The sequence below is a fragment of the Cervus elaphus genome, chromosome 21 (genome assembly GCF_910594005.1).
Source record: "Cervus elaphus chromosome 21, mCerEla1.1, whole genome shotgun sequence".
Classification (NCBI taxonomy): domain Eukaryota; kingdom Metazoa; phylum Chordata; class Mammalia; order Artiodactyla; family Cervidae; genus Cervus; species Cervus elaphus.
This window is the reverse complement of record NC_057835.1, coordinates 63132933-63139261: the sequence shown is the minus strand read 5'-3', so window position 1 is coordinate 63139261 and position 6329 is coordinate 63132933. Positions and strand designations below refer to the sequence as shown.

Genomic DNA, 6329 nt, shown 5'->3' with positions numbered 1-6329 from the left:
AGGTCCATGACCTGCTTCTCCATCTGCCACGGGTGCCCCGAAGGGATGCAGTCCACAGGGCACAGATCAGAGCAGGGAAGAGGAGGAAAACAACCACTGGAATCACGTGTTCTGGGGCAATGCCTGAACTTAGCCCTGAGCCCACGTGAGACACTGCAGGAAACTTCTAGAAACACTTGGGGAGACTTTGCAGGGCAGATGGGAGCCAGACTGTGACACTCAGGGGTCTTTCACTATGATGAGTTGGTTCATGACTCCAGCAAGACAATGAGACCCCTGAAAGCAGAGCCCTGTCACATTAACTTTAGCTCCCACCACCTAGCTCGTAGCCTTGGGTGTATTCAAAAGTGCTCAGTACACTACATTTTTTGCTGACTAAATACAATCTTTTTTTTTTTTTTTTGATAATCTGATTTATGACATGGTTTCCAGAAACATATTATGATAAAAAATGGGACTCCCTGGACAGGAAAATGAAGTTGGATGTGCTGACCACACATTTGGCCTCAAGAAATCTTGACATTCTCTTCCCCTGAATTCTGTAGGTCTCTGTGATTCATAATGTCCCAAAACATCAAGGATTAGACAGAAGCCAGAGCGGAATCATGGAGAGAAGAAGAGAGCTCAGAACCTCCTGAACCACCTCCTCAGATGGACGAGAACCTGGGGACTTGGCCTTTGCTAGTGAACTGGAGGATATTAACTGTGTGCCAAGCACAGTGCTATAGTCAAAGCTATGGTTTTTCCATTAGTGATGTATGGATGTGAGAGCTGGACCATAAAGAAGGCTGAACACAGAAGAATTGATGCTTTTGAACTGTGGTGTTAGAGAAGACTCTTGAGAGCCCCTTGGACTGCAAGGAGATCCAACCAGTCCTTCCTAAAGGAAATCAGTCCTGAATATCCACTGGAAAGACTGATGCTGAAGCTGAAGCTCCAGTGCTTTGGCCAGCCGACTCTTTAGAAAAGACCCTGATGCTGGCAAAGATTGAAGGCAGGAGGAGAAGGGGATGACGAGGAGAAGGTGGTTGGATGGCATTACTGACTCAATGGTCATGAGTTTGAGCAAGTTCTGGGAAATAGTGAAGGACAGGGAAGCCTGGCTGCAGTCCATGGGGTCACAAAGAGTCAGACACGACTGAGTGACTAAACAACAACAAACCACTGTGCTGGGTATCCTGGGGGCTCCGAGAGAAACAGAGCATAATCCTCGACCTTGGGGAGTTTATCATTAGTCAGAGAGATTAACTGGTTAAGTACCTCTGTGTTACAGAATCTTTCAGGACAGTGTGGAATCAGGAAACTGCAGGCATAGATGATGTGGTGGGAGAATCTGGGAAGGCAGAGACCCTGAGGGGATCAGAGGAAGGAGAGGGATCGTGGAGAGGGTGCGGGAACAAGCAGGCATGGAGGACAGTGTCACCTTGGGGTCGAGAAGGAAGACTTCCAAGTCAGCAAGTGGATACCAGTCCAGCCCTACCCCTTTCTAGCTGTGTGACCTTAGGGTGGTTCATTTGCCTATCTCAGCCTTGGCGTCTGTAAAATAGTTCTTACCTCACAAGGTTGTTGAGGAATAAGCGAGTATGAGTGAGGCACTTAACTCAGTGCCAGGTACATAACAAGCACTCAACAAGTGTCAGCATTGTTTTCGTTATCAGGAGCAGCTGGTAGGATCTGGGACGATGGGGAACCTGGTTGAGCTTCTGGAGCAGTTCAGTTCAACTGAACGAGTGTTTGTTAAGAACCTACTATGTGCCAGGTGGGCCTCCCAGGTGGGTCAGAGGTAAAGAATCCATCTGCAAAGCAGGAGCTGCGGGTTTGATCCCTGAGTCAGGAAATGGCAGCCCACCCCATTATTCTTGCCTGGGAAATTCCATGGACAGAGGGGCCAGGTAGATACAGTCCATGGGATCGCAAAAGAGTCAGACACGACTGAGACACTCAACAACAAGAACAATGTGTCAGCCACTGTGCTAGGCACCAGGTAGTGGAGACAAGGGCCCTACTCTCAAAAGAGCCAACAGGCAAATGGGGCTATGAGCAACAAACAGATGTAATTCCAACAAAGCAGGGAACGTGTGAGGTGCTCTAGGCTCATGGAAGAGGCACGGGGCCAAGGCTGCAGGTAGCTGGAGAGCCCTTTCCTGGGAGGTACATCTCAGCTGAGATCTGGGTAAGAAGAGGAATTAGCCCAATGGGTAGAAGAGGTGGAGCAGAGAGCGGAGGAAGTGTCCCAGGCAGAAGGAAGAAACTTTCACCTCCTGGAGAGCCCACTCCATTCAAGCCAGTGCAAATCAGTTCTGCTGTCTGGATCCAGTGAGATGGCGTGGGAGTGGTAACTGGTGGTAAGACCTCCCCTGAGGGCCGCGGGGTGCCCCGAAAGAGAGTGCCATGAACTCATCTGTGCTTTCAAAGGTCACCGCAGTGCCCGGTGGGAGCAGGCAAGGCCAGAGCAGACAGACTATGACATTTTGTAATCATTTAGGTGTGAGGCCAAGGTGGCCTCGACTAGGGTGGTGGGAATGGCGTCAAAGGGATAGGTTCCAGAATTACTGAAGAGCCAGAGTGACAGGAGCTGGTCCTTGTCCTCAGGGATCTTACATTAGATGCATGAAAGATACTTGTAGACCCGGCAAGATGGGCAACAATGGAGCAAGGGGTGCCAGAGGGGTACAGAGGGGGCGGTTCAGCAAAGGCTGGTGGTGGGGTGGGGCCAGGCCACAGGTAGCGGCTGCTGCTGGGGGTATTAGTGGTGCTCTGGGAGCCACGGGGCAGGGCACGGACTTGTTGCAGGAAGGGGGAGCCCCTGCCAGGGCCTGAAAGGGGGCTCTTGTCTAACACTCGGAAATGAATTGTCTGAGGAGACACACTGACAAAGCAAGAGATTTTACTGGGAAGGGGCGCCTGGGTGGAGAGCAGGAGGGCAAGGGAACCCAGGAGAACTACTCTGCGATGTGGCTCACAGTCTTGGGTGTTATGGTGATGGGATTAGTTTCTGGATTTTCTTTGGCCAATCATTTTGACTCAGGGTCCTTCCTGGTGGTGCACGCATTGCTCAGCTAAGATGGTTGCCAGCTAGAAGGATTCTGGGAGGTGGCAGGACACATGGCATCTCCTTTGGACCCTTCCTGAACTGTTCTGATTGGCAGTGGCTTGTTAGTTTCCTATTCCTCACCGGGACTTCCTGTTGTAAAATAACTCACAGGAATGCTCACTATGGTACCTGGTGAGGGTGGGCGGTTTCAGTCAGTGTGTTTCCCTTAGCAGATTGACGCTGTCCTCAGGATCCCAGCAGGGTCTCCCAACAGGTTGCAGAGATCTTCATGGGTCCCTGAGAGCAAGGGAAGCAGTGGAAGTGACGGGGAGGAGGAAGCAGTCCTGCGGAGGTGATTGCAGTGGGAAGGAGCTGGAGCCCAGAAAGGCAGATGTGCTGGTCTGGGCCCAGGGGAGGAAGAGGAGGAGGAATGGGCAGGAGACACTTCACAGGAAGTGACTTGGCCAATGGAGGGAAGCAATCCGCAGCTCAGGGGATCAGGCTGCAGCAGTGGCCCTATGAAAACAGGGTGGCTGGACCCAGAGCAATTTGGCACCCAGTGCAATGAGGTCATTTCAATGGCCACCCTTTCCTGAGTGGCTGCTGCAGTCAGACCCAAAGCCAGGGGCAGGCAGACATCACAATGCCACTTCACCCCCACTGTCACCACCGTTCATGTTGCAGACCCCCATTTTACAGAGGAGGCAAAGACATTCACCCAGGTGCACAAGTGATATGAAGCTTTGTCAATACCTCAAGAGCCGACGGTGTGAGTTAGGGTAACTATGAACCAGGAATGACAGAAAGTCAAGAGGAACTAAAGAGCTGCTCGATGAAGGTGAAAGAGGAGAGTGAAAAGGCTGTCTTAAAACTCAGCATTCCAAAAACTAAGATCATGGCATCTGGTCCCATCACTTCATGGGAAATAGATGGGAAACAATGGAAACAGTGACAGATTTTATTTTCTTGGGCTTCAAAATCACTGCAGACAGTGACTGCAGCCATGAAATTAAAACACACTTGCTCCTTGGAAGAAAAGTTATGACAAACCCTGACAGCATATTAAAAAGCAGAGACATTACTTTGCCGACAAAGGTCCATCTAGTCAAAGCTGTGGTTTTTCCAGTAGTCATGTATGGATGTGTCAACAGTAAAAAAGAATTGATGCTTTTGAACTGTGGTGTTGGAGAAGACTCTTGAGAGTCCCCTGGACTGCAAGATCAAACCAGTCAATCCTAAAGGAAATCAACCCTGAATATTCATTGGAAGGACTGATGCTGAAGCTGAAGCTCCAATACTTTGGCCACCTGTTGAGAAAAGCCGATTCATTGGAAAAGACTCCAATGCTGGGAAAGATTGAGGGCAGGAGGAAAAGGGGGCAGTACAGGATGAGATGATTGGATGGCGTCACTGATTCAATGGACATGAGTTTGAGCAGACTCCTGGAGATAGTGAAGGACAGCAAAGCCTGGCATGCTGCAGTCCATGGGGTTGCAAAGAGTCAGACATGACTGAACAACTGAACAACAACAACAACAACAAATGAACCAGGAAGTGGCTTCCCAGGTGGCACTAGTGGTAAAGAACCCACATGCCAATGCAGGAGACATAAGAGACCAAGGTTCGATCCCTGGGTCAGGAAGATCCCTGAAAACCCTCTCTAGTATTCTTGCCTGGAGAATCCCATGGACAGGGGAGCCTGGCCGGCTACAGTCCATAGGGTCACAAAGAGACAGGCACGACTGAAGTGACTTAGCACACCTGCATGCATGAACCAGGAATGTGTGCAGACAACATTGGACAGTGCCTGAGAATGAGCATTTCCCAAGTGTTTCTTGTGACTATCACATGCCAGACACAGTATCAGGCCCTGGAGATTCTACGGTTAACAAAACATGAGTTCCTGCCCCCGTGGACCTTAGCGTCCTGTCAGGGAGAGTGACAAGAAACAAAGATGTGAGTTAACCTAGAACGCAGATCGCAGGAAGCAGGGCTAGGAAGGGAAACGGACTCCAAATGACGAAGCTGCCAGTCTGACCCTAAGGCCCAGAACCCTGGACCACAGAGAATGAAGGCATCAGTGGTTGGGGGCTGGGTTCTCCAGCTGGCTCGGAGGCAGTACGAGCCATGGGCAACCCCAGGCCACAGTTTCCTCACCAGAAGAAGCAGAGTCAGGTTAGAGCGGCAGCTCTCAAACTGCCTTAGCTGAGGAACCTCTTATTCAAACACGATCTTAACCAGAAGCCAAGTCCAATAGGCAAACAAATGTAAGTTCAGCTTGAGGACAGAACTGCCCCCTCTTTCCCTCCGGATCCTCAGCAGCTCCAAAGGAATCTCACAGATTTCCCAGGGCTCCAGGAGCCCACTCGCGAAACCGTGGGATTGTAACACGCTTACCATTAAACCAGCACTTACTAAGAGCTACACGTACACGGTCTGATTCAGTTCTCTCAACAAACCTATGAAGTCATCATTTCACCAGTGAGGAATCTGAGGCTTAGAGGGGTTAACAATGTTAGCCAAACAGGAGCTGCTTGTTGATCATGGTCTGGCCCCTGCCTAGCTGTCCAGCCTCCTGGCTCCCACCCCTGACCACCGCCCCCACCCACCCATTCACACCCATACATACACACCTTCTTTCTTTAAATCACAGGAACCCATTTCTCATCCCCAGCCTCGGCACACACTTTTCTATTCTTCTCCTATGGTGTTAGTTCCCTATTGCTGCTATAACAGACTTCCACACACTAGAGGCTTAAAGTAACACAAATTTATCAGCTTACAGTTCTGGGGTCCAAGAAGTCCAAGATGGGTAGGCAAAGCTTCCTTCCTTCTAGAGGCTCTAGGGTAGAATTCACTTCCTTTCCTTTTCCAGTTTCCAGAGGTTTCCATGGCTCACATCCCCATTCCAGCAACGCCATCACTCTGACCTCTCCTTTTATTGTCATATCTTCTCTGACCCTCTGCCTCCTCCTTATAAGGACACCTGTGTTTACATTGGGCCCACACCGATAATCCAGGAGAATCTCCCATCTTAAGATCCTTAACTGGAGGGAATTCCCTGGTGGTCCAGTGGTTAGGACTTGGGGCTTTCACTGCCATGGCCCAGGTTCGATCCCTGGTCAGGGAACTAAGATCCTGCAAGCTGCACAGTGTGGCCAAAAAAGAAAAAAAAAAAAAAAGCCCTTAAATGAATCACATCTCTCTTGCCATGTAAGGGAACATATTCACAGATTCTAGGGATTAGAATGTGGACATCTTTGGGGGCCATTATTCAGCCAGCCACATCTTGTAA

At 50.0% G+C, this 6329-nt stretch overlaps 1 non-coding gene across 1 annotated transcript; it reads left to right on the top strand.

Moving 5' to 3' along the window:
• Positions 1-6092: 6092 nt before the first annotated feature.
• TRNAE-UUC lies at positions 6093-6164 on the top strand. Its single transcript has one exon. It is a non-coding gene; the product is annotated as a tRNA-Glu (tRNA).
• Positions 6165-6329: the final 165 nt, after the last annotated feature.